This window comes from Panthera tigris, chromosome F2 (genome assembly GCF_018350195.1).
Source record: "Panthera tigris isolate Pti1 chromosome F2, P.tigris_Pti1_mat1.1, whole genome shotgun sequence".
NCBI classification, from domain to species: Eukaryota; Metazoa; Chordata; class Mammalia; order Carnivora; family Felidae; genus Panthera; species Panthera tigris.
The window spans coordinates 34,544,056-34,570,877 of record NC_056676.1 but is presented as its reverse complement, the minus strand read 5'-3'; the positions used below and the strand labels follow the sequence as shown (position 1 = coordinate 34,570,877).

The following is a 26,822-nucleotide window of genomic DNA, read 5'->3' as shown; positions in this document are numbered from 1 at the left end:
AAATGAATTAGAAGAACTCTACACTTCACAGTTGAAAAACCCCAGCTTATCTTACTGCACACTCTAATGAAGCTGATTTGAGTAGGGAGTTGTTTTTGAAGTTCATGGAAATATTTAGGGCAGAATGCCAATTATAAAATCTGTCCTAAGTTTAGTCATTGGAGTCTACACAATCAGACTAAAAATATTGGCAATTAATTACTTATTTGTAGGGTACCAGTGACTTTTCTATATCCATGATTACAAATTTGAACGCAATTTCCCAATCCATTAGTAGAGAGCCAATTTGCTCTCTTATGGAATATGGATTGGGACAGCAGAGGGATTGAGATAAAAGTGTTTCCCTCTCATGCAGTGGTTTCTAAAACTTCTTCGATGATCATAGTAACATGAGTGGGTTGTAGGGAGAGGTTCATAGTAACAACTATAATGTTTCTGCCCAGATGTTTTCCCAGTTACAGAGCCACATCACTGGCAACCTAAGCCATTCTAGAAGCTGGATAAAACTAAAAGCACATAGATAGAATTCTGGAAGACCTATTGTCACCTTCAGTTTATATTTGTGTGTGTGTGTGTATATATGTTTTAATTTTAGAGAGACAGCATGTGAGCAGGGGAGAGGCAGAGGGAGGGAAAGAGAGAATCTCAAGCAGGCTCAATGCTCAGCACAGAACCCTATACGGTGCTTGATCCCACGACCCTGGAACCATGACCTAAGCCAAAATCAAGAGCCAGATGCTCAACCGACTGAGCCACCCAGGCTCCCCTGTGTTTTTATTTTTCTAATAATAATGGTGATGAAGATGATGTGAGCAGTCATTTACTAAACACCCATTATGTGGTAGAGACCCTGCTAAGTGTTTTATTACTTTATTTAATTTACATAACAATATTAAAAGTCATATCTTTCATTCTGCAATGAAGACAGGGATGCCAAGGCTTAGAAAGGTTAAGTAAATTTTCAAAGTTGTGAAATGGAAGAGAAAGAAGAGAGTCAGCAAAGTAAATCTTTGCAACCCAGGAAACATATTGGAAAATTCTTATCCTCTCTTTGGCTGCTGAAATTTTGTACACTGTCCCCTCAGCCTAAAATGTTCTCCAACTAGCTTTTCCTACAGAGGAGTCTTTCTCATTGTTGAAAAATGTCTTTCTGCGCAGAGTTCTTTCTTTGCCTGTGGTGTCCTCTTCTGCTGTATCTAATCACCTTGCTTATTGCCCATGGGGTACTTATCAGAGTCTGTGATTATCTCAGTGCTTTTTACTTGTGAAATATCTATTTCTCCCTCTTGAATTAAAGCTTCATGAAGCCTGGGACATTATGTTTCTTTTTTTCTATTGTATTTCCAGAACTGAGTATACTTCTTGATACATAATCAATGCTCGATAAATGTTTATTAAATGAATGACTGAGTCCTGACAGAAAAATATCTAAGAGTACATATGGCCTTTAAAGCTAAGACAATGAGAGCCTTTACCCAGGATTTCAAACTCATTAGTTATTCACAGACAAGTTGAAACATACAAAGTAAAGAAGATGGCTGGACAAAAAGCTGGGTTTTTTGAGAGAAAGAGAGTGTGAGAATGAGTGGGGGAGAGGGGTAAAGGGAGAGAGAGAACCCCAAGCAGGCTCCACACTCAGCACAGAGCCAGAAGCGGGGCTCAAACCCACAAACCCTGAGATCATGACCCGAGCTGAAATCAAGAGTCAGATGCTCAACCAGTTGAGCCACACAGGCACCCCAAAAGCTGGTTTTCTGAAACTACCTGATCAACTAGCTTGATGTTCATGGAAGGCAATCTCTTGTTTGTAGGACTATCTAACCATGTAAACATGAGATGAGCAGCCCCTAAAATTTTCATGCCACAAGAAAGACTTGTTCATTGCATGAACATTTATTCCCCCAAATTAAGCCCACATGTCAAGATAAATAGCAGTTGAGCAGATGAGTGAGTAGCAAGCAAAAATTCTCTTACTCTCCCAGGCTCACTCCTACCTGTATTTTATCTCCCAGTTATAAGCTTCATGAGCTCACCTGTTTGAGCCATCACCCATGTGGTTCAATTCAGGAGCATTGAGCAGTACAGTACAGGGGCACCTGGATGGCTCAGTTGGTTAAGTGCCCTATTCTTGATTTCAGCTCAAGTCATGATCTCACAGTTTGTGGATTCAAGTCCCGTGTTGGGCTCTGCACTGACTGCATGTAGCCTGCTTGGGATTCTCTCTCTCCCTCTTTCTCTGCCCCTCCTTTTTGTGCTCTCTCTCAAAAATAAATAAATAAGCATTTTTGAAAAACCATATAAAGAAGTACAGTCTAAACACACAAATAATAATATGCTAATATTAATAATTAATAAAGCAGAATTTCAGTCTTTTTACTCATGTCTTTCAAATGACACTAAAGGAATACAGGTCATATCTCACACTAATCCTTTTTATTCTCCCCTTTTTCACCCTCCCCACACACTGTTCAGTTTATCAATTCCTCTCCCTCCCAAACATTTTCCTACTCTACCTAGACCACCTATGTAGTATTTGTGAATACCTTCTCCCTATCCTGTAGCTAACAATATGGGTCAGTGAAGGCAATAGACTATGATCAGCATAGCATCAATAAATTGTATCCTATTATACCACAAAAGTACAATTTTTCCCTCCCACCGCAACAGTGGAAGAATATTGTTTTTTTATTTCCCTCACTATTTATAGATAGCCATATATGTAATCTATCATTTTTTTTCTTCTCTCTTCCTAAATCCACTAAGAAATGATATTTTCTCTGCAAAATTAAACATGTTTAACTTTCACATGTTGATAGCTTTGAAATGTGTAGATTGTTAAATATTTGCAAATGAAGGTAATGATCAAAGGCAAGAAAATAGTATTATTTATACAAAAAGAAATTTTACTTTCCCTCAAGTGTCAGTAGTTCCGTATTTGCTACCATAAAGATTTTTGAGGTGTGTGTTCTATTTAGATAACTATCATTGGCACAAGCAAAGAAAAATCATATATCTGTAAGTTACATGAGTAAGCTATTTCGAAGTTCTGATCCCTAAATTTAATTAGTCTCTTCCCAAAGCAAATGGAATAGTTTTTTTAAATGATTTGCATTCATCATACTTCCCTTTCAAAAATAAAACTCTTTCAAGCCAAAATATTTCCCTGAGGTGGGTTTTTGTCAGAGTATAGCCATAGCATTTCTTTATTTGAGTAATTTTTTCAATGGTCCAAATACCATGTTCTCTCCTACAAGATATTCTGATGAATAATTCCTCAAACTACTCTTGTTGGAAAAATCAAAACTGTATTTTGCATATATGAGTTACATACCCAAACCACCAGATAAATAAATGAATAAAAGACTCAGGATGATTTTATTAAATTAATAGAATCTAAAATAATTGGTGAAAGCAAAGGAATTTAAAGCTTTGGAAATTGTTATGTACTAGATTGCCTTTAGAATCTTGGCACCATTTCTACCTACCTGCCCCATGCTGTCCTTGCTATTGCAGAAGCTAGAAGCCTGGAAGCTACATTCCTAAAAATTTCTATCAGCAGGATTCCAGGTTAGAATGTGCCAGCCAGAAGGCACTTATCTGAGATTTGAAAGGAAAAGAGATGCAGAAACCATACTATAATTTCTCCATTGGAGACAGACAAAACCACAGATGTATGCTATGAGCTTCAGAAAAAGGGATGTTTTGCATGTGCCTCTGAGTGTTTCACCTAGCTCAGTTTTGGAGGCAGCTATGAACATAGCCAGAGTTTCCTATACTCTAGAGACTTTGAAAACTACAATACCTGAGAGTAAATGGCACTATTTTGACTTTCATTTTTCCAACCCTGCCAATGGTTTCATAAGCATCTCATTAACTAATTTGTTGAATTAGTCATCTAATTTATTGAATCCTTTTCTTCTTGATAGTTCTTGAGTGGTTTTGTTTTCCTGACCAAACTTTGGACAATACATGCTGTAATTTCTTATGATGGCATGTAGCTTTTAGCAGATTTTATAACATTGAAGAAAATTTAATGGAAATGTGTCCTTAATTTTATGACTTGGTTAGGTCACAGAATTGTGCTAAGCTTGGGTAGCAGTATTATGTGTTCTGCTTCTTGTTCAATTGAAATACTACTCAAATATGATATATTGGCACTTTTTATATTCATTATGCTCTTCTTTTTCTGCCAAATAAACAGAAAAAGGAGAAAATGTCATGGTCCTTGCCCTCCAGATGCACAAAACCTAATAAAGGAAGTAATAGAAATATACATTAAAAATATTAACCAAAAACAAGACAGAACATCCCATTTCAGAGAAAATTTGATTTACCTTTCCTCCTTTTCACCCATCTATCCCATCTTATACCATCCTGTTTATTAGTAAATGAGCTAGGTGGCAGTCTGTAAGGAAAGCTTTTAGTGGGATAGCAGTTTTTCTAAAGGCAAAGAGGAACAAGCCAAAGCACAAGGAACATGGTAAGAAAGTGGATGGGGGCGGGGGGGGGGGAAGCCAGCAGGAAAAGCCAGATATGTGGATTGAAACTTTTATCCTTGATGTCTAAAAAAGCCCCAATATTGCAAAATATCAGAAATGGCATTAACCTGGGACTCTGGAAGCCTGATTTTTATATCATTTCTGCTACTAAATCTGACTTTTTATCTCTTCCCCTCATTGAGCCTTCAATTTTGTGTTAGTAAAATTATGGCATGGATTTGATTATCTCAAGATCCATTCCAGCTCTAACATTAAGCCATTAGAACAACAACCCATCCAGGGTGTGTAGGATCTTTCTGCCACTTCTACCAATACATTCCAGGCAGTCCCAGAATTCCCCTGGCACCTAGCAATGTCCCATCAGGCATTGATTTTTAAAGGCTAAATAGACATGTCAATTTTCATAATTCAGATATTCAACATTTGAATTATCATGTGCAATCAAAAAGAATAAAAGAATAAATTATTTTTGTGCATCTGAGGCAAAATCATCCTAATCCACACTCCATCTGACTTAGGGGAAAACTCCCTCACCATTAACTTACTATCTTTTAAATGTACAGGAAGCAGGAAAGACATCTTTCATAGCTCTCTCAGAGCTCCACCATGGGGATAAGGATTAACTGTATCTCCTTATAAAAAATATGAACATACCCTTATCTTTAAATATGCAACCATCTAAATTTGGGGACTTTTTCTCATGAATATTTAAGTAATCAGTAAGTAGTAGTAATCATTTTCATTTTATAATTAAGGTAGATGGGTCTTGTTTTTAATTTAGGGTGGGTTTTTTTCCTCCTCTGTTAGGCAATCACAGAAATTCTTGATGAATGCGTGCTTTATCTGGTAAGAAATGTCTACTAAAATAAAAAGTCACTCTGCTTTAGGGAAAAAAAAATAGTGGATTAAATTATGCAAAAATTTTTGACTGGTATAATTAAGATGATGTATAATTTTTTTAAATTTCTGTACTACAGATATACAAGCCAAAATATGTAATATTAGCATACACACCTGCATGAATTCAATTAAGTGAAAATATAAATATTAAATTGTCTTGCATTCATGAAAGAACCCATTCCTGAATCCAAGTCTACCTTGACTTTCACTGCATTTCCCACTCACTCCAAATCTTGTTCTTAGGCACTCTACCTGCACATTGAACATTTAAATGAATGAATATACACTCTTTTCTATATGCATCCATTCTAACCTGCAACAGGAAGGGCAGAGATTTACATTAATTTATATTTATCTTTTAAAGCACTTGAGCAGATGAACTAGTAATGACTTTTTTCTGTGCTTGGAACAGGTAGTTCTAAACCAACTATTTTAAAATCCAGGAAAATGGCCTCTTGGGTAAGCTGTACTTGATACTTAGAAGCAGATGATTGGTAGAGGGAACATCAGTCCTTCCTACTCTTTGATTATGTGCCTGTTGGCTTGGCATCAAGGGACGACTTCTTTCAGCACATCTCTAATATTAAGTTCCATCATTTACTTTGTCTGCTATTCAGTGCTTAGCGTACCATATTGTACTTAAATACCTGACTCTCCCACAAGGTGTTGTCCTTGAGAACAGACACCATACCTAACACATTTGTCTCCTCAACACTAGTATAGCTCTTTGCACATGGTGGTATTCTAGAATAAATAACTTTTCTTTATCAATACAAAGATTGCCTAAAATTTGGCTCAAAATAAACCACCCCATCTGCCACTGCTTTTTCTCTGCTTCCCTGAATTTCTCAGATATACCATTTAAAATGAAGCATTTGTCAGGTCTTCCAGGCACAGGAGATGAATTGTTTTTGTTAACCATCTCCTTGTCATTAACAGTTACTGGATGGCATGGAATAGTTATGTTGGAGAGTTAAGGGACATGTAGCTGAAAAGGTATATTGGAGTGAATACAAGTTAAAAGCAATGATAAAGCCATGTTCCCCCTAATCCTTTGGTTGGTTTTGTCAAGTAGTTTCCTTGAAATATGTTGTATGATTTGTTTCTTTTTTCAATTATTTCTCCAATTCTTTTGGTCTCATAAATATATTCTGAATGTAAAGTGCCATCGTAAAAATGTCCCGAATTTCACATTCCAAAATGCCTTGGATCAACTCAATCTTAGCCACTTACATCCATTCATTAAATATACCTCCTTTGACTATCTGCTAGGAGCTTGGCCCTGAGCTAATCATCAGGCAAACAATCATCATTAGAACACAATTCTTGTCTTCAAGAAGCTTGAAATCTAGAAAGGATGGAAGAGGCATAAAAATGTAAAGGCAATACATAACTGCTACAAAGGGAAAGTACATGAAAATGTAGAAACATATAGGAGATGCATTAAAGATATGGGGATCCAATGATGCAATATATGGAATGTGCTTTGTAAACTAAAAGTTTCATACAAAGATGAGTCATTGTAGTTCTATCCGTAGTTTAATAACATAGGACATGGTATAAAGTGGAGGTAACCAGAGGAAGAATCCGGAGATGGTGCAAATATCTTCCTTGTACCCAAATAATATTTTTTAAATTTTTTTAATGTTTATTTTTGAGAGAGAGAGAACATGGGGGAGGAGCAGAGAGAGAGGGAGACACAGAATCTGAAGCAGGCTCCAGGCTTTGAGGTATCAGCACAGAGCCCAACCCATGAGATCGAACCCATGAACCATGAGATCATGACCTGAGCTAAAGTGCTTAAGCTCAGATGCTTAACCAACTGAGCCACCCAGGCGCCCCATTGTATCCAAATAATTTTGAAGAGTATTTGAAAGACTCTTACACTCTGTTTACAAAATCTGCCAGTGCTTACCAACTGAGGAATCTTTGACTGTATTCAGAAACTATGAGTACTAAATACGTTATGAATATCATACCTAATATAAATCATTGAATAATTGATTTATTTGTCTTAACTACCCAAATGAAATGTTTTAAGACAATAATTGACGCTAATGTTTCCATTTGTTTTCCAACAATTTTTTTAAATATCTGTGGAGGAAAACAAATTATAAAACATGTATTAAATAAAATATTCTTCCCAAGAAAATGTTGGGTATAGCAATCAGGAGTCAGGTCAGAAATACAGAAGTCAGTCTAGGTAGTACATGCAGAAATAAATTTAATAAAATGAATAAGAGGCTAAAAAATCCAGTTTGAGGGGTGGGGCAACACACGTCCGGGCAAGATTCTGCTGGTTTTTGGGAAATCATGAAGTACAAGCTTACAGACTACCACCACCACCACCAGTGAGCTCAGCTGCCTGCAGCCTCGAAGTGGGTGATTCACAGGAGGATGCTGGGAAATTGCTGGCAGCATTTCACATATGCCCATCTGCTGAAGCCCATGAACCTGCCTGCAGGAGCAGTAATGGCTTCTGCTTCTCTTCTGCCTTCCAAATCTTGCACAAGAGCCTCTCTTGGGTGAAATCTAATCCAGAACCCTGCTGGCACAGATTCGGAAAAATGTTGTTACCAAGAATTCAGGGAAAAGCAGAGGAGGGGGAAACTAGTGCTGAGTTTCCATCAGACCATCTGGCACACATCTCTTAAATTTCAACACTCTCACTTATTAAGAATAATTTTCCCAAGTTCATATTTTTAGTAATTTATAAAATTAGCCCTTGCCCTGTTTCTCATTCCATGACACCCTATGAAGCCTATCCACATAAGTTACTCCTTTCTTTTCTCTCATTATTGGGGGGAAAAAAAGAATAGTCAAGTTAAAAATACATTTCCAATGAATGCACCAGAATGGATTTTTAACTGCTCTAACAACCTGACCTAGACAAATTAATAAATGATCAGTAAATTTGCCCTTTCCAATAATTTTATCCAAAAACTCTTAATAAAGCTTTCAATAATATTAAAATTCATTCAAGTAAATAATTTGTTATGTTTTGTACAAATTTTAAAAGTCAAATTTTAAAAGTTAATAGCCAATTGTAATATATATTAATTTTTAACATCCTACAGTAATATTGAAAAATAAAAATACAATGTGACACATGAATAAGAACTTCTTTCTAAAGCCACATTTTCAGTGTGCCTGGGTGGCTCAGTTGGTTAAGCATCCGACTTCGGCTCAGGTCATGATCTCGTGGTTTGTGAGTTCAAGCCCCACGTCAGCCTCTGTGCTGACAGCTCAGAGCCTGGAGCCTGTTTCAGATTCTGTGTTTCCCTCTCTCTCTCTGACCCTCCCCTGTTCATGCTCTGTCTCTCTCTGTCTCAAAAATAAATAAATGTTTAAAAAAAAATAAATAAAGCCACATTATCTAGTTTCAGACCCAGTTCTAATACTACTAGTTGTGTGAGATTGGCAAGTTACCTGTCCTCTCCATGCCTTAGTCTTCTCATCTGTAATATTGAAAGAATGAAATAAATTAATATATTTAGAGTTTTCAGAACAGTGTGTGGCTCATAGAAAGCATTCGATAAATACTTCCTATGTGATTCACAGAAGCATATTTGCCATATCATTTCTTAGATCCTTTCATTTAACAAATGTTTATTGAGCATTTCTATATGCCAGACACTGTTGTAATGATAAAATGGAATTGAAGACAAAGACTCTACCATTCTAGTAGAAACAAATTGAAAAAAAAAAAAAAACAACAATAATATGATGTCAAGAGCAGTAAGCACTAGTTGGAAAAAATAAAACAGTGTAAGGAAGTAAAAAATGATGGAGGATGCCACTTCAAATAGAATCATCAAGAAGGCTTTTCAGAGGTGATATTTGACCATGATTTAAATGAAGTTGGGAATTATGCCATTCCAACATATAGGGGAAGAATATTCCAGAGCTCTGAAGCAATAGCAAATGCAAAGTCACTGAAGCAGGAATGTGCTCAGCATGCTCAAGAAGCAACGTATCAGTCAGTGTGGTTAGAGTAGTGTGAGAACTAGAGAAAGACCTAGCAGATTGAGTTTGGAGACACAGTGGAAAAACCCGGTCAAGGATGAGGCAAGTGAGGCTTCAGAATTCAGGAACCTAAGAGTAAATGCCTAAATGTGTCCCTAATCTCCCTCTAGTCCCTGCCCTAAACCTGAGAGGCCCGATCATGAAGAATCTTCTAAGCCATTTTAAGACTTTCAAACTTTAAGTTCAAAGCCTTTACCATGCCTGCAGTTTACTGCGTGATCTGGCTACTCCTCCAAAGGTATCTTCTGCTGCTTTTCTTTTTTCTTTTTTAATTTTTTAAAAATCTTTATTTATTTTTGAGAGAGATTGAGAGCACAAGCAGGGGAGGGGCAGAAAGATAGCAATCTGAAGCAGGCTCCAGGCTCTGAGCTGTCAGCACAGAGCCCAACATGGGGCTCGAACCCATGAACCGTAAGATCATGACCTGAGCCAAAAGCTGAACACTTAACTGACTGAGCCACCCAGGCACCTCTCTTCTGCTGCTTTTCTCTGCTCACTTCATTCCAATCACCCTGGCCTTCCTCCAGATTTTCAAACATACCAACCAAACTCCTATCTGCACTTGCTACTTCTACATGAAGAGAGCCACAGGGCTCACCTTCTCACTTCCCTCAGGTCTCGTTTCAAATGCTATCTTCAGAGAAATCTTCCCACCATTCCATCTAAAATAGCAGTCTCTTGCTTCTACTTTCATTCTCTATCCACTCTTCTGGTCTATTTTTCTCCATGGCAGTTACTATCATCCAATATTCTATTGTATTTTTAATTTGTTTTCTGAATCCCTGAACCCCCAATGTTAGCTTGTGGTGACACCTGGTCTGTTTTGTTCCCTGTGGTATCCCCAGTGCTCAGCATCTCCCTAGCACTTAGCAAGTGTACCATATTTGTGCAGTGAAGCAATGTGAAAAGAGGAGCTAAGTGACTATTTTGAAGCATAAAAAGATAATCAGTCTGGCTATAATCACTAATTTTTGCTGGGATTAAGAGATACAGCAACATAATTTGTTGAGGTGCCCAATGGATTCAATTGATAAGTTTATTTCAAGTCAGAATTAGTCTCAGACTTTCAGAATAAGGTCAAGTCAATAATATACTATGTTCCAGACATACACAGATATACTACATTAGGCATATGTGGAAATAAGGAGTCAGCCCACATCACCCCCCACCCAGACCCATAAATGGCTTATGCAGACCTTGCTGTTTGGACTAGAAAACAAATAACATACTGGAGAAAGCAATCGTTGCAGTTGAAATATTTAGATTTCAACTTGAATTCTGCCATATCCTACCTGTGTGGTCATCTAGGACAACCTCCCTTCCTTCCTCCTCTCCTTGTTTTTCTTCCCTTCCTTCATTTGACTTATATTTATGGAATTCTCACTTTGAACCAGGAGCCAGGAGCAAAGAGGGTGCATAGAGTGAGGAAGGGAAGGAACACTGAGCAAAGGGTTTTGAGGGGAAGGGCATTACATGCTGAGAGAGGATAAACAATGTTAGGAAAGCGAGAAAGAACAGAGCCTCTGAGAAGTATAACTACCAGATCTCTATATCTGGCCAAGAACTAGTACTTCAGGAGTATATGTTCAAGTCCAAAAGGAGAACATTAAGAGTGAGAAAAAAAGGAAATAATGCTAACTAACAGTTAAGGTAAAGGAATATCAGGGGATGTCCCCAAGAGAAACGAGTAAGCAACACTCAGAGAGCAGTGAGGAAAACTGGGAGTTCATGGTGTCAGAAAGCAAGCAATTAGAGGGGGAAAAGAGAGATAAAAGAGTACAAATATACCTAGTGACAGTTGGACTGAAAAATATCCACCAGATAAGATAACTAAGAACTACAGAAGAATAAAGGAAGCAGAAGTATGATTGCATTAAGGTGAAGGAGAAAGACACAAGATTTCCTTGAGCAACAGTTATTCATCTATTAAATATGAAAGAAGAATACTCTTCATGTAGGGATTCTGTGGTACTTGGAGTATAAATAGATAGATGATTATTAGATAGATAGATAGATAGATAGATAGATAGATAGATAGATAAAAGGAAGGGAAGGGAAGGGAAAGGAGGAGGGAAGGAAGGAAGGAAGGAGAAAAAGAGAGAGAAAGAGAAAGAAAGAAAGAAAGAAAGAAAGAAAGAAAGAAAGAAAGAAAGAGAAAGAAAAAGATTGTAGAGACATACAGACTTAGCACACAAACATCTAATATATAGAAATATTAAAAATATTATCCCTTTTATGGAGATTGAATTCATTTTAAACATGCCATTGTTCTGACTCCATGCTTACCAAGTAACTTGTTTAAGCCTCAGCTCATTTATACATTGGTCTGAGCAAGGTCCCTCTTTATTCTTGCTGTATTCATTAGCTTTAGTTTTCGTTCCTATTGCCCTCATTTTTCATAGGTATACAATCTAATATGCTTGATGCTTATCTTTTTATTTGGCTATGTAAAACATGCAGTACCCCTTCCCTTTTCTCTTTCACAGTTGGCTTTCTTACTCCTAAATCTTATTGTTGCATGTAAATTTGAGAATATGATTATCTTCTTCCTCAAAAAAAAGATCAATTTTGATTAGGATTGCATTCAATGTATACTTTAACAAGAAAATATGTATCTTTCTAATATTGAGCCACCCCACTAAGGATATAAAAACCTTTCTTTTTATTCAGGTCTTTTTAATATAGTTTAATACTACATTTAAATCCCCTTCATAGATGTCTTGTGTATTTCTTGATATATTTATTCCTATAAACTTTATGGATTTTGTTTCTGTTGTCAATATTTTATCTGTGATTTTATTTTCTAGATACAGTGTAGAGAAATGTTATTGATGGTTAAATGTTGATTTATGTTTATGATTATGTTGATTTATTGATTGTTAAATGTTGACAATCTTGCTGAAATTTCATATTCATTCTGATTTTACCTTGTGATTTTGTTGGAGTATTTATTCTACATGGATGTAGTGCATTAAATAGTATCCCCCCAAAATTTATGTCTATCCAGAATCATAAGACCTTATTTAGAAATAGGGTCTTTACATTAATTAAAAGAGTTCATACTGGATTAAGATGTGCCCCAAATCCAATGACTAGTGTTGTTATATGAAGGCCATGTGAATACGTGCTGATGAAGAAAAAGGCCATGGAAGCCAAAATTGGAGCAATGCAGCTATAAGCCCAGGTATGTCAGGGATTTCTGGCAGTCACCAGAAGCTAGGAGAGAGACATGGAACAGATTCTCCCTCAAATTATCTAGAGAGAACCATGTTGTTGATTTTGGACTTGATTTTGGATTTCTGGACTGCTGAACTGTAATAGAATAAGTTTCTGCTGTTTTAAGCCACCCAGTTTGTATAGTTTTGCCAGCCCTAAGGAAATAATACAGTAGATAATCATAATTTCTATAAATGATGACAGATGCATTTCTCTCCTACCAATCTTTTAACTAATTTATTTTGCTTTTGCTTTATTTATGGTATTTGTCAGAGTATCCAATATTGTTTAAGTAGCAACAGTTATAATAGGAATTCTCATTTTGTTCCTGATTTTTAAAAGAATATGTTTATTTTTTTCATCAAGTATGCTTACAATAAGAATTTGGTATATAACCTCTCCAAATTAAAAAAAAAATTCTCTTTGGGGCACATAGGTGGTTCAGTAGGTTGAGTGACTAACTCTTGATTTCAGCTCAGACCATGATCTCATGGTTCATTGGACTGAGCCCCACTGTCAGTGCAGAACCTGCTTGGGATTTTCTCTCTCCCTCTCTCTCTGCCCTTCCTTTGCTCACACTCTCTCTCTGTCTCTCTCAAAATAAATAAATAAACTTTAAAAATCGTTTTCTATTCCTTGTCTTATAAGTATATTATAATAGAATTTATCAATATGTCTTTCTGCAATTTTAAGATTACTGTGATTTGTTACATTTCATCAAGTAATGGGTAAATTAAATTTTTAGGTTTTTTTGTATGTTGAGACATTCATGTGTTCCTAGATAAATTCTGCTTAATAATGTATTATTTTTATATACTTTTGAGTTCAGATGGCTAATGTTTTATTAAGGAGTTTTGTATCTGTATTTGTAAGTAAAGTGGACATCTGTCATTACCCAATTTTAGAATCAAGCTGAGTAAGTATATAAAATAGATTTGGCAGATTTTGCTACTTTTTATATTTTCAAAAAAAATTATAAGTTTGGAATTAACAGCTTCTTGGAAGATTGGTACAGTTTTGGTCCAGGAGTCTTTGAATACCATTTCAATTTTGTTATAGGTTTATTAGTTTATTCAGTTTTTATTTCTTCTACTTATGTGCCCTTTTATGTTTTTTCAAATATATATTTGAAATCCAATATTTAAATATTATATTTAAAATCCACTATGAAATATTGAAATATGTTTTATATTGGATTTTAAATTGGAATATAGCTATTTTAATGTTCTTTAATTTTTAATTTGTTGGGATTATAACTTTTCCCTTTTCATTCTGTATTTTATTTGCATGTCATTTTCTTTCTTTCCTCTTTTTTTCCTGTATCAGTCTAGCCAGAGGTCTTCATATCTTATTAATCATTTCAAAAGCCTGTTTTGGATTTAGTTAATCTTCACTGTTGTTCTTGCTGGTGTTATTTTTGTACTGTATTTCATGGATCTCTGCCCTTTATTATTTATTTCCTTCTTGCATATTCAAGTTTACTATATCGCTCTATTTCTAACTTCATGAGTTGAACACTTAACTGGTTTGTTTTTAATCTTTCTCATTTTCTGGTAAAATTTTTAAAGCTATAAATCTCTCACTCTCCACTGCTGCTTTAGCTATTTGTTACAAGGGCAGGTGGCGGGGAAATGGTGTAATGTAAAGCTCTATGTGGAGCTTGCCTCTGGGCAGAGGATGTGCCAGTGAGGGGCTGACAGTATGCAAGACACCTCCCAGACCACTCATCAATTATCAAATATCATTAATGTAAGTTATAGGAGAACATGAACTAGAGAGTGGAAAAGTGAAAATGATTAGGTTTACCCATCTAGGTTGGTGGATAAATGGGGAAAAAAGCAAGCCAGAGACAAATCTAATAAGTATCAGATCAGTTTTCCATTCTGTATCAGCATCAGTATTCTGTCTTCTAGATACTACGATTTTGGTCAATGGGACACCTAGCTCTTAAGGTATAGTTCTTCTTTTTGCTATAGGTTCAGTTAGTTGTTTCATTGGTCTGTCTACTTTCTTTTCCTCCCATTCCATGATCACCAAGTGTCTTCTGATTCCTAATGTAATTCAGTGAGCCCTTCCTTTATGCCAGGCATTGTGTTAGGCACTGGGGAAATAATAGTGTAAAAAGATTAGTAGAGTCCTTGCCCTCAAATTGTTCAGTCATCTTAAAGCACTAGCTACCCTTTCTTAAATATCTCATTTCTGATAAAACATTTGAATTCTTGTTAATCTTCCATATTAAAAAAAAAACCTTCTCTCTGTTCTTACAATAAGCCCCAAAAGGTTTTAACACTACATTGTGTGGGATTCCGTCCCTCAAAACCAAGTGAATGGCTAGGTGTTTTAGTAGGGTGGGAAGTGCTAATTTTCTGACTCAGGCAACAGGTGGATCAGGATGCCAGTCACTGCAAAAGAAAATACATAAAAAGGAGTGATTTGGGGGAAGAAAACAGGTTTTTACACTTGAGTTTGTGATTTTATAAGATGAAATCCAAATAGAATATATAAGAATAGGTCACTAGACATATAGGTCTGAACCTCAGAGGAAATTTTTAAGCTGGAGAAAAAGACTTTGTAGTCACATTCCAATAGACATCCATTAAGGACATAGGAATTAATCCTCTCACCCAGGAGAACTATAGAGAATAAGAGCACAGTGCTAACACTCTCTGCTCTTCCAAGGTAACGATACTAGTAGTCACTTTCCATTTCCTACAAATTTGGTAGATGATTAGACAGTACTTGTTTATTCTGTCTCATCTCTTTCTGTACTTCCTTCTGCCTTAAGCTAATTAAAATTGATGTATTGAAAGATCATCAGTGTTTTAATCTCCAATTAAAGTGACTATATTGTTTAACTTCTTTTTAGTGTACAAACTAAGCATTCTTTCTTGGTATTCCAAAATCTGCAATCCCCTGGCTTTTGTTTATTTATTTTTATAGTGAGTCTTTACTGAGGCCTCACTATATGCCTAGCACTATTCTAGATATTAGAAATACAGTAGCAAAAAGAAAAAAGAAAAACAGGTAATGTCTCTGCCCTAGTGGAGCTTACTATCTCCCTACTTTCTGATCTCTCCTCCATTTAGTCTCTGGATTTGCTTCATCATCAAAATGTAGATGTAATACATAGATCTTTTATCCTTTTTTTTCTTCTAACAATTTCTATTGATAAACCAACTGTCATTATATATTCCCATATCTTCCTCTAGTTTTCACCTTGTTTCAAAAATCTCTGGACCGAAGTCAAGCAAAAGCATTAACTCTAATTCTGTGAAACTTTTCACTGTTTACAAAAAAACAAAAATGAAAACAAAAACACCCACACAAATTTTATGAATATGATCATCTTTATTTTAAAATTAAGAAACTGGGGTTTTAAGAGGTTTGTAACTTCCATAAAATAACACCTATGTTAACTAGAAGAGCCAAGTAATAAGCATAAGTTTTCTGTCTTTAAAATCAGTGTTAGCACCATTATTCTGTGGTAAAAAGATTGCCCCATAAGAGTATAAAACTATGACATTTATCTATCTATCTATCTATCAACCTATGATATTTAAACCACATGTATTGAGTCCACCCTTTGTAATATTTCTCCTATGAACATCAGAGCCATTTTCATACTTTCCCCTCCCTCACACTACATCAAACTATATAAAATTCTTTAAATGTTCTACAGTCTCACATCTATGCCCTCCATCTGACTTCACTGGTATTGTCCTAGCTCATGCCCTCATTATCTTTCTTGGTGCCACCCACTCATAGAAACAAACCCATCTAATCAACACCTATCACTGATTGCCTAATGAACAATCCCACAAACTTTGTCACCATTTTCCTAGCTTGCCTAGCATACACACCTCTATATCTTTGTCCAAGTTGACCTTTCTTTCATTTCTTCCACATATTCACTGAAGGCCTATAATGGTCCAAGCCCTGCATCCTAGGTGCTGGAGCTTGGATTGTAGTAATAGTCATTGTTGAAATTTCCCAAATGTTTGTTTGGCACAAATGTTATCCCACTAATCTTACCCAAATCCTATAAGTTAGATAGTATTAGTACTATTCTTCTATTCTTTAGATAAAGAGACTGACATTTTGAGAATTTATGGACTTGGACCATGATCAGAACAGAAAAAGCCCAAATCTGAACCAAGTCTGTCTAAATCCAACATCCTCACTCTTAATCTTATGCTATAAAACCTCTCCTGATACTTCTCTTATCTGTTACTAGAGTCTTATTCTTCCTTTATAGCTCAAATCTTGACTTATCCAAGAAATCTTTCTTAATCAAAACTAAATTCATCTTATCCCATCAATACTTCCAGAACACTTTCTTAAATTTTTCTCCATTATAAACTGCTTTTTTTTAGTGGTTTGTTATATCTACATGACTATAACCTTAGTGCATACATGATAAGACTCTGCAGAAAAATGACCATGTTCTGTTTATATTTATACTAAAGCAACAAGTTGAAAAATGCATATATAGTACCAGCTAAATAGGTGGAAGGGTTATACACACACACATACACACACATTCACACACACTCATAAAGAACATGCAAGAAGAATCCATACACCTTTAGATGGGGAAATATTTCACAGTATACTTAAATCCAGTCATTTCAAAATGTGTTATTAAAATAACAAATGTAGGATATTTGTTAAAACTGGAAATTATTATCTTGAGAAAAATAATATCCTTCAATGAGTACAGAAGTTCAGAATGAAAAAAAAGCATTTACCATTGACTTATGCCATACCATAATTGCTATGGTATGAACCAGATATTTGTCAATAATTCCATATGATTATATAGTTTCAAGATTGAACAACTTTTAAAATCTTATCTTTATTCTTTGGTCCTAACACAACCTTTTCAAGTTTAAACATCAAGTTTAGAATGGTTAATAGCTCCACATTACCAAATATACACAGCAGGTATGTTTCAGAATCCTGTCCAATTGAGAATTTCAGCTTTGTGGCAAGAGTCTTTGGGTCACTTTCCTTAAATCTGTATTAGTGGTGAAGAAGACTGTATCCCATTTTATATTATTATTACTGTCATCACACTTTAACCTAAAAGTTGAACATAATTTATTTTCTACCATATCTTGCATACAGGCAACCACAATTCATCCCTGAACCCTTTTTTTCTCCACACTTTTTAATCCCTCATTTGTGCTCAAACAATCCAATAATCAAAGTTCAAGATGTCTAGGACTTGTTTTTTTTATTTTAAATTTTTTTGTGTTTTTATTTTTATTTTTGAGAGACAAAGTGTGAGTGGGGGAGGGGCAGAGAGGGACACACAGCATCTGAAGCTGGCTCCAGGTTCTGAGCTGTCAGCAAGAGCCCAATGTGGGGCTTGAACTCACAGACTGTGAGATCATGACCCAAGCTGAAGTCAGTCGTCCAACCGACTGAGCCACCCAGGTGCCCCTGTCTAGGACTTGTTTTAGTAAGTTTCCATTTCATGGGAAACTGTGTAAAATTAAGAAATTTATTTAATTAATTTGTTAAATCCACACAATAAATAGAGCATTAGAAATAAGGTTGTAGACACAGTACAATGTTCCTGACATGTTATTACTAAGTAAAAAAGCAGTAAAGCATGGACACTGGGATCTCAAGTATTATAGCTATATCTCAATAGATATCTATATTCATATCTATTCATATGGAGAGAGGGAGATTTAAAACTAAAGTTTGTACAGCAATTGTCTCTATTCTTTCTTTTGGGGTGAATTCCTTCATTTTGTCATTTTGGAGGAAGAAAAAAATAAAATAAAAACTAAAAATTAAAAATTAAAAACAAAAAAATCAAATAAAGAAAGCTAGATTCTAGGTGTGTTTTGGTCTGGTTGTTGAAAGAAACTTGATAGAATAGAGAAAAAAGGAAAGAACAGAAAAGAAAAAAGTAAGAAAACATTTAAAAATTAAAACAAATGTATACAATAAAGTGAAATGAAGAAAGTAAAATAGAATAAAAATTTACAAAAAAAAATAAAAATTTAGTAAAATTTTTTTAATTTTTATATAAAAACAAAATAAAAAGAATTTCTCTATCTGTATCCAAGAATAAGAAAAGAAAAAGAAATGAATAGATGGACCAGCAAACAGGGTGAAATCCGAATGAAATTATATCCGGTTTCCCCTAGAACTCAAAACTATGAAGCACTTTACAGGGTGCCTGGGTGACTCAGTCGGTTAAGCATCCAACTTTAGCTCAGGTCGTGATCTCACGGTCCATGAGTTCAAGCCCCACGTCAGGCTCTGCACAGACAGCTCAGAGCCTGGAGCCTGCTTCAGATTCTGTCTCTCTCTCTCTTTCTTTCTCTCTCTCTCTCTCTCTCTTCTCTTCTGCTTGCACTCTCTCTCTCAAAAATAAAAAAAATAAAAATAAAAACATAAAAAAATTTTTTTAAACTATTAAGCACTTTATAGTCCATACACTAAACACAACACTTGTGGTGGTCCTCTATGTCTTGGTTGGTGCAGTTGGACGTGGCCCCTCCTATACAGCAATTGTTTCTAAAGAGTAGAAGCAAAGTTAGTTATAGCCCTTTCTACTTGCCTGTGTTTCTAATATTCACATGTATTTCTGTACTAAACACCTTACATACTGTTCACTTAAATAGTCCTGTTGCACTTTGTACCTTGTGAACAACTATCATTTTTTGATTACTTTAATTCCAAAATACACCATTGAAACAGAAGTAAAAGTGTATTTTTGGCTTTATGCCAAAATCTCAGAAAGGCTTGGTGTCCTGTAACTTGTACAACAGACACATTTCCAGAGAATCAGGTGAATGCAATAGTGTAACATTACACTACATTAAGGTAAGCAAATTACATCAAAAAGGAATCCTGTGATACTCAGATATCTAAGATTTCATACAAGTATTTCAAAAGAATAATGATTTGGACTAAAATAATGCTGCCTAACTCTTTAATGAATATAATTACAATAAATCCATACTTTTCAAATTATGAATTTCACATATGACTACATGATTGTTTTGTTTTTTTAATTTTTAACTATTCTAGTTCTGCCCTCTAAAATATTTGATATTCAAGTTGTACCTAGAAATACCTAATATGATTTTTATAGTGACAGGCTTTAAATATTCATGATAAAAGAACAGGAGTCTCAGGGCGCCTGGGTGGCTCAGTCGGTTGAGCATCTGACTCTTGATTTTGGCTGGATCTCATGGTTCCTGAAATTGAACCCTGCGTCAGGCTCTGTGCTGACAGTCCAGAGCCTGCTTGAGATTCCCTCTCTCCCTCTATCTCTGCTGCTCCCTCTGCTCAAAATAAATAAATAAACATTAATTAAAAAAAAAAAAACAGCAGGAGTATCAGTGCCAATGCAGAATAAAGGAGTATTGGCAAAATCCAAACAATGTGAGGGCTTAAAGGAATACATCTCTTTGATATCATGGCACATTTTAGCTTCCCAAGGAGGTATAGGTTACTCACGGTAGATGAAAGCGACTTTACTCTCTACTGAAAGAAAAAACACACTCTTTCTTTGATGTGTAAGAGCCCTGAGGCTTATAGGACCTTGTACATAAAATGGGTGTGGGTTCCCCCCCTCCCCAGTAATTGATTACTTTAAAAATAAAAATATCTGAAGAGATGGGGCACCTGGGTGGCTCAGTCACTTGAGCATCTGACTTCGGCTCAGGTCAAGATCTCTCAGTTTGTGAGTTCGAGCCCCACGTCGGGCTCTGTGCTAACAGCTCAAAGCCTGGAGCCTGTTTCAGATTCGGTGTCCCTGTCTCTACCCCTTTCCCGCTCATGCTCTGTCTCTCTCTGCCTTTCAAAAATGAATAAACGTTAAATTAAAAAAAAAATTTAATCTGAAGAGAAAAATTATCAGGAATTATACATTCAATTCAGGAAAAATAAATCTGGTAAATAGTACAGGCATACTTTGGAGATGTTGCAGGTTCAGTTCCAGACCACTGCAGTAAAATGATTAAAATAAGACAACAATGGGGGCACCTGTGTGGCTCAGTCATGTAAGCATCTGACTCTTGGTTTTGGCTCAGGTCAGGATCTCATGGTTCGTGAGTCCAAGCCCCATGTTAGGCTCTGTACTCAGCACAGAGCCTGCTTGGGATTCTCTGTCTCCCTCTCTCTCTGCCCCTCCCTTCCTTGCTCTCTTTCTCTCTCCCTCTCAAAAATAAATAAATAAATGTTAAAAAAAAAGGACCACAATGAAGTTCGCTACATTCTACCCACAGTAGAACTTCTTTCAAAATTGAAGCCTATCTTCTCAAACCCTGCCATTGCTTTATAAACTAAGCTTATGTAATATTCTAAATCCTTTATTTTTGTTTCAATAATCTTCACAGCACCTTCACCAGAAGTAGATTCCATTTCAAGAAACCACTTTCTCTGTTAATCCATAAGAAGCAACTCTTCATCCATTTAGTTTATCATGATATTCCACCAATTCAGTCACATCTTCAGGCTCTACTCCTCATTCTGGTCCTTTTTCTATTTCTACCACATCTACAGTTACTTCCTCTACTGAACTTTTGAACCCCTCAAAGTCATCCATGACGTTCGGAATCAACTTCTTCCAAACTCCTGTTTGTGTTGATATTTTTACTTCTTCCCATGAATCTGGAATGTTTTTAGGGACACCTGAGTGCTCAGTGGGTTAAGCATCAGACTCTTGATTTCAGCTCAGGTCATGATCTCGTGGCTCATGGGTTTGAGCCCCACATCTCTGTGCTGACATTGTGGAACCTGCTCAGGATTCTCTCTCTCTCCCTCTCTCTCTGCCCTGCCCCACTGGCTTGTGCTCTCTCTTTCTTTCTCTCTCTCTCTCTCTCAAAATAAATAAAACTTAACAAAAGAATGTTTTTCATGGGATCTAGAATGGTGACTCATTTCCAGAAGGTTTTCAGTTTACTGTGCCCAGATCCATCAGAAGAATAATTAGCTATAGCAACTATAGCCTTATGAAATGTATATCTCAAATAATAACTCTAATAATAATCATTATAATAATAAATAATGCAAAGTCAAAGTTACTCCTTGTTCCATGGGCTGCAGAATGGATGTTGTTAGGCATAAAAACAACATCAATCTTGAGGCGCCTGGTGGCTCAATCAGTTAAGTGTCTGACTCTTGATTTTGGCTCAGGTCATGATCTCACAGTTCATGAGATCAGGTCCTGTTTCAAGCTCTATCCTGACAGCATGGGCTCTGTGCTGACAGCAAGAGCCTGCTTGAGATTCTCTCTCTCCCTCTTTCTGTGCCACTCCTCCACACATGTTCTCTCTCTCTCTCATGCTCTCTCTCTTTCTCTCTCTCAAAATAAATAAATAAACTTTTTTTAAAAAGAGAAAAAAAGGAGCACCTGGGTGGCTCAGTCAGTTAAGCAACTGACTTCAGCTCAGGTCATGATCTCATGGTTCGTGGGTTCAAGCCCTGTGTCGGGCTCTGTGCTGACAGCTCAGAGCCTGGAGCCTGCTTCAGATTCTGTGTCTCCCTCTCTCTCTGTTCCTTCCCTGCTTGTTCATTCTCTGTCTCTCTGTCTCTCAAAAATAAATAAACGTTAAAAAAGGGGGGAAAGGGGGTGCCTGTGTAGCTCAGTTGGTTAAGTGTCAGACTTTGGCTCAGGTCATGATTTCACGGTTTGTGAGTTCAAGCCCCGCATGGGGCTCTGTGCTAACAGCTCAGATCCTGGAGCCTGCTTTGGATTCTGTGTCTCCTTCTCTCTCTCTGTCCTTCCCATGCTCATGCTCTGTCTCTGTCTCTTAATAATAAATAAACGTTAAAAAAAAATTAATAAGAAAAAAGGGAAAAAAACATCAGTCTCCTTCTACTTCATCAGAGCTCTTGGATGACCAGGCACATTGTCAATGAGCATTAATATTTTGAAAGGAATCATTTTTTTCTATATGGAAGGACTCAACATGGGCAAACCCATGTTGTAAAAAGATGTGCTGCCATCCAGGCTTTGTTGTTCCATTTATAGTGCACAGGCAGTGTAGATCTAGCATAATTCTTCAGGGTCCTAGGATTTTCAGGATGGTCAATGAGCAACGGCTTCAACTTAAAGTCATCAGCTACATTAGCCCCCAACAAGAGTCAGCCTATCCTTTGACACTTTAAAACTAGGCATTGACTTCTCCTACATAGCTATAAAATCCTAGATGGCATCTTCTTCCAATATTTGGCTGTTTCATCTAAAATTGAAAATATGTTGCTTAATGTAGTCACCTTCATTAATTATCTTAGCTAGATCTGGATAATTTACTGTAGCTTCTATATTAACACTTGCTGCTTCACCTTGCACTTTTATGTTATGGAGATGACTTCTTTCTTTAAACCTCACAAATCAACTTCTGTTAGTTTCACACTTTTCTTCTACAACTTCCTCACCTCTCTCAGCCTTCTTAGAATTGAAGAGAGTTAGAGCTTGCTCTGAATTAGGCTTTGGTTTAAGGGAAGGTTTTGTGTTTTGCTTTCTCATCATTTGTGTGTTCACTGGAGTAGCATTTTTAATTTCCTTCAAGAATTTTTCTTTTGCATTCACATCTTGGCTAACTGTTTGGCACAAGATGCCCACCATTCTCTTTATCTCAGTTTTCAACATGCCTTTTTCATTGAGATTAATCATTCCTAGCTTTTATTTTAAGTGAAAGACATTCAACTCTTCCCTTCACTTGAACACTTAGAGGCCATTGTTAGGTTACTAATTGGCCTAATTTCAATATTGTTCTGTCTCAATAGACACAATAGGGAGGCCCTGAGAGAGAAAGAGAGATAGGGAATGGATGGTCTTTGCAGCAGTCAGAACACACTCAACATTTATTAAGTTTGCCATCTTATATGGGCCCAGTTCATAGCACCCCAAAACAATTAAAATAGTAACATCAAAGATTACTGATCACAGATCACCATAACCAATATAATAATAATGAAATATTTTGCAATATTGTGAGAATTACCAAAATGTGACACAGAGACATGAAATGAGCAAATGCTTTTGGAAAAATGGCACCTATAGACTTGTCCTAAATAAGGTTGCCACAACCTTCAATTTGTAAAGAAAGGAATATCTATGAAGTACAGTAATGCAAAGCTCAATAAAATGAGCTATGGTTATATATGGGTTGTTTTTCAGCATGAATATTATCCTAAAGATTTTGAAAGACATACTAAAGTTCAGAAGGGTATATTTCCCATCAATGAATGACTATAGGTTAAGTTTTCCCAGGAATATTACAGAATTTCAATGAGCAAGGCATTTGGTAAGACAGGGGGAAAAAATGACTATATTAAAATTAAATATGGGGGCATTTAATATCTGAAAGCTTTCATGTGGATCAACTTGGGTTGCCCTATACTTAATATTCCAGCTCTTTAATGCCTCGACTGTACAACAGCCCCAGACCATTTGAGAATTTACCAAGAAAAACAAAATGGAGTGAGCAATGCAATAGTTCTGGACTAGGCTAAATTCATATCCCTATTTACTCCAGCCATATTAATTTAACCAGGTTTTTATCTCTGGCCATAGACCCTGAGTCACTCTATGGGACAAGCACCTGACAATACCTGATAGAATTGATGACAATGCAAATAACAAATGTAAGAAGCTCACCCAAGAAGCCATGGAGATTCTAGAGGAGTAAGATGTATGACTACAGAAAAGTAGGGGAACTTGTTATTGCTGTGTTGAGGATGAATTACTAAAAGAGATACCTTTACAAAATGAGATCGCTTGTCTTGGTCTGTTATCCTGAAGTCTCCTCTCCAGTTCTGTTCCCTATTCCTACCTCTGCAGAGTTCAAGAGCTCTCATCCTCTAAACATAAGTCTAAATTTGTAATCTCAACCCCATTCCCATCTCCTTTGTTTCAGGACAGAAGGAATGGAGAAGCAAAGGGTAGGAAAGAGCCTAGTGTTTAACAAAATCCTCTATTTCATTAATCCTAAAGCACACTTATCTTGTTCATATTTTTGTATCTCTGAAAGTGAGATATGTCATTTTATAATCAATATAGGTCAGGGAACATGAACATAATTGTTCATTTGTTCGTACAGTTATTGCTTCAATTGAATTATGTGTACTATTGGTAGCAGAAGTATAAAGTGTCTTCAAAAAATTAGACTATAATTCATCCTTGAAACTAAGTTATTATGTGAATAGAAAGAGTAATCAGGGAAAATGATTAAGTAAATAATCATTGTTGGAGAAATGATTTCAAGTCCATACTTTCTTGCAAAAGAGCAACCAACAACAGTATAACAATTAAAAAAGGAAAAATCCCACAAGTGGATAAAGCCATGATGCACGGTAATGCCTCCGTAACTTGAATCACCTAGGGATCTTGTTAAACATGCAGACTCTGATTCAGTGAAGCTGGGGTGGGGTGAGATACATTGCATTTCTAACAGTCTCCCAGATGATACTATCGTATGCTGAAGAATTACCTCTACTTGCCACAAGCAATGCAACCAAAGGTGGGATAAATTGCCAAATAAGTGAAAAAAAACTCAAAGCAATTAGAGGCTGGCATGATCAATCTGTTTGTTGCATACAACTACCATTAGTCAGAAACTTCTTGCTGACTTTAAAGAGAAGCCCTTACCTTCCAGCTACCTGTGATTCAATGGAGGAAAGTATGAGTATAGTCAATTAGGAAAAGACTAGAATCAAAACTTATAAAATGGCTATCAATAGAGCACTTTTATAAAAACACTGCATCCTCAATGCTTTTGATGGCACTAATGGTGATATTATATTGAAAACATGCCTGTTAATGGCTCTAAGTTGAAAAATGATTTAAGAGAATAGGATTCTATATATGAAGACATTTAAAATATATTTTTTTCAATATATGAAATTTATTGTCAAATTGGTTTCCATACAACACCCAGTGCTCATCCCAAAAGGTGCCCTCCTCAATACCCATCACCCACCCTCCCCTCCCTCCCACCCCCCATCAACCCTCAGTTTAAAATATTTTAATCAGTTTATGTTTCTTATTATTTCCTTTTTAGGTATGGATAAGAATGATTTAATTTTTTTTAATTTGGGGTGCCTGGGAGGCGCAGTCACTTAAACATCCAACTCTTGATCTCAGCTCAGGTCATGATCTCACAGTTCATGGGATCAAGCCCTAAGTGAGGCTCTGCACTGAGAGCACAGAACCTATTTGGGATTCTCTTCCTCTCTCTTTCATTAACATGTAATAAATTAGAATGATTTTCTATGAAAACAATAATAATTTACCCTAAAAATCTATAAACTGGTGCCTGAGGAGTCTGATAAATTTTAGATTGCATTCACTAAGATTATTATATAGCCTCTGCAGACAAGGACTATTAGAATATATAATTAAATAAATGGCATTGTCTCTAACATGGTGGAAAAAAATATATGAACAAAAAAGGAATGACCTAAAGAAAGGATAGTCAGGGTTCTCTAACAAGAAAGCAATCAAGACAGTCCAGAGGAGGGCATATCCTAATTTTAGAAATAAGTATCCAATCTCTTTCACAAATACTCCCCAAGTGAAGATCAATGTAATAGACATTTTAATCATTTATTTCCCCTGACTGGCTTCATGTTCACCAAACATCCTTGTGTTTATAATTTGTCTTTCTTTTGCTGAGAGGAGAGTTCACCCATACCAGTACAAACATTCCACTCTACCTAAAAGTTAAATATTTAAAATGATGAGTTAATAAGTTAGAACTCTGGACAACACATTAGTCTCTTAGGGATTTGGTCTGGTAAGAATGCCCACAGGATGTCACCTAGGGGCAAGCTTGAAAAATTAATTTCTGGGCCTGCAGAGCTGAGAACCAGACTCAGTAACGTGATGACCTTATCAAATAATGATTCTGACCTTGTCTAAGCTGCCAGCTGGCTTCCCAAGTGTTTACTTCCCTAACTGCAACAATTACTATAATTCACATAACAAAAAAAAAAATTCAGAAAAGTAGTAGGAGACTAGATTTTATATACACCACATTTTAACTCCTGGTTTATTCCCCAGGAATATTTTATTAATCAAAATCTATTCTGTTTTCCAACATTTTAGGTTTATTAACCAAAATACTGTATGCATATTGGTAGATGATAAATTATTCATAATTTCCATGTGAATTTCATTGAAAGAAAATGCAGCATAAAGCTTTA

At 36.1% G+C, this 26,822-nt stretch overlaps 1 protein-coding gene across 7 annotated transcripts in view; it reads left to right on the top strand.

Annotated features, from left to right (window-relative positions):
- CNGB3 (cyclic nucleotide gated channel subunit beta 3) overlaps positions 1-26,822 on the top strand; it is a 273,696-nt gene that overhangs the window by 61,332 nt on the left and 185,542 nt on the right. The window contains exon 1 of one of the 7 annotated variants that reach the window (XM_042973522.1): positions 12,532-12,609. The exons of the other annotated variants lie outside the window; for them this stretch is intronic. The gene's annotated coding sequence lies outside the window, so the exon portion shown is untranslated. Of the gene's footprint in view, positions 1-12,531; positions 12,610-26,822 lie in introns of those variants that run through there. 7 annotated transcript variants of the gene reach the window in all.